Raw genomic sequence first — 2,701 nt, forward strand, 5'->3', positions numbered from 1 at the left:
TTGCAGGTCTACAAGTTCATTGAGAGAAAAAAGGATAAACAGGTGTTTTAGATTTGGAAGTGAAATGAATATTTTATTTAGACTTTATAATTTATATAGTTAAACTAATGTAAGTTTAAATAAATACAGTTGTATAAAGTTGTGGTTACATGTAATCTTAAATTGGTTCACTTTATATCATATGTTTATGTCATGTATATTTTCGCAAAAAAATGCAACATTTTTTATGTTAAACATAGTTAATTATTTATATATTTAATATAACATATTTTCACCTTTTCAATTTGAAATGACGCAAATAAAATGAAAATCTATCATCATCTTAATATTATTCATTTAAATGAAATTAATCGTCGTACATTGCAAGATAAAGAGTAATTGACGAGAATTACTATTTGATGCCTGTCTAGAGACAACTGATAACGGAAATGAACAAATTTCTGGAATGCAACAAACCAAAAGGAAACAATTTGACGACCGCCTAAATGACACTAAATTTCGTTCCCGACTAATCGGCGGAATGAAACAAATCGCCACCGCCGCATCACGCGGGCACGCTCCTAGTGTGTGTATATATATATATATATATATATATATATATATATATATATATATATATATATATATATATATATATATATATTGTCTTAAATTGTGAATTTATTATATTAAGTTGTGAATTTTGTATATTAATCTGTAAATTGTCTGTATTGAGAGTTTTAAATTGATATTATTGTTGTGAATTTATATTTTTGTATTAAACTGTAAATTTATTGTAATAAACTGTGAATTTTACTTATTAAGCTATGATTTTTGTATTTTAAACTTTCAATTAGCTACATTAAGCTGTGAATATTTATTTAAATTGTGAAAATTTTATATTAAACTTTGAATTTTTGTGTTTAAAAATGTGAATTGGATGGATTTTCTGTTTAAACTGTGAATTGACTGCATTTTGCTGTGAATTTTTTTTATAATTTGTGTTAAAATATGAATGATTTATGTATAAATTTTTGTGTTAATTTTCTTATGAATATATTGGTTCTTTTATTGTATAAATTTGTAAGAATCCACTAGTTTTTATAGTTGTTTTGCATTAAATTCAAAACGAATGAATTAATAGGCTTTATTAGACTGTGAATGTAGTATTTAAGTTGTTAATTCATGACTTTATACGTTGATACAGGTGGTTGGTGGCAGCATATGATGATAGAGTTTGAGTTTTTGACTTCTTTGAATTAGTGAATTATTGTAAAACAGTTTGTATTATGTTGTGAATTTTTTGCATTAAACTGTAAATGGACTGTGTAAATCAGTATTTTATATAAGTTTTGTGTTAAAATACGAGAGCATATACGGATGAAAGTATTAGACTGTAAAAATTATAAGCTTGCTCTTTTTTTCATACCAAAAACACAAAAAATTAGGATTTTAACATGTTTAATAAGAGTATCATGTGAAAATTTACTAATTAATTGGGGTTCTTAGAGTTATTAATCTTTTATGGTTCTCATTTGAACCACTCCCTATATATATATATATATATATATATATATATATATATATATATATATATATATATATATATATATATATATATATATATATATATATATATATATATATATATAATGTTTGTTAAACATTGATTGGTAAAAAACAAAAACTAAATAAAAAGTCATGGGTAAATAAATAATTTGTTTTTATGTAAATCAAACTAGTATAGAATTCTACAATAACTGCAATTGAGATTTAATCTTTTCTCAATATAAATATCTCCATCAGAATAATTGATTGATATCAAGTCTATGATATATCCATCATTTGAAGATGCCTAAGCAGTTGTTAAATTTTCTCATTTTTGTTTCCATTTTCAGCCCAGGTCAGGAGTTATTCGACGTAAAGATATTCTTTCTTTGTTTTATAAACAATATCTTGTGGTTTAATATATTTTAGTTTTGACATGATTTTTATGTAGGTATCGGTATGAATGACAACAACAATTGGATAACAAAATCTATGATGATGAAAACAAATTCTAATATTCATGATTCAGGCACTGATGCGATAAAAGGTGTATGTATTGGACCTAGTCCCGTCTGTAAAGGACTCCCAGTCCGTTCATGTTATTGTTGTATTGGACCGCATATACATATTTGCACACCGCTGTATGAAATGTGCAAAAGATATTGTTCTATAATGGAAATTTGATGATTAATTGTAACGTCATCACCATCACAAATAATATAATATTCCTTGTTCTTTATATGTTGGTATCATTAATTTATATTCAACAATATATTCTTACAAATAATATAATTTTCCTTGTTCTTTATATGTCCCGATTTTAAATCCCGCATGGTTGAACTATGTGAAGGCCTAGTATTTAGAAATATATCCTTCTAGCATACATCACATATTAAATTCGGTATAAGATATGATATGTTAGATTTTTTTGATGAATGAAACACTAATTTAGTGTAACAAATAAAATATTTCAAACAACATACAATTCCCATTTTGTTAAAGTCACTATTGTTACGATTTAATAATAAGGTGGGTGTATACTTACTCATAAATCATTGTTACAAATAAACTATCACGATTTTTGTTAGAATCTATAGTGATATCCTTGAGAAACTATCATATGATCAGAGAAATATAAATATTTCATAAAAATGAGTGTGTTCTTTAATTAGAG

General features: G+C 24.8%; 1 long non-coding RNA gene across 1 annotated transcript; it reads left to right on the forward strand.

Annotated features, from left to right (window-relative positions):
- Positions 1-1,810: 1,810 nt before the first annotated feature.
- Positions 1,811-2,266, forward strand: LOC111918444 (uncharacterized). The gene is made up of 2 exons (XR_002859223.1): positions 1,811-1,882; positions 1,979-2,266. It is a non-coding gene; the product is annotated as an uncharacterized LOC111918444 (long non-coding RNA).
- The last annotated feature ends 435 nt before the right edge of the window (positions 2,267-2,701 follow it).

Source organism: Lactuca sativa, chromosome 3 (genome assembly GCF_002870075.4).
Source record: "Lactuca sativa cultivar Salinas chromosome 3, Lsat_Salinas_v11, whole genome shotgun sequence".
NCBI lineage: Eukaryota > Viridiplantae > Streptophyta > Magnoliopsida > Asterales > Asteraceae > Lactuca > Lactuca sativa.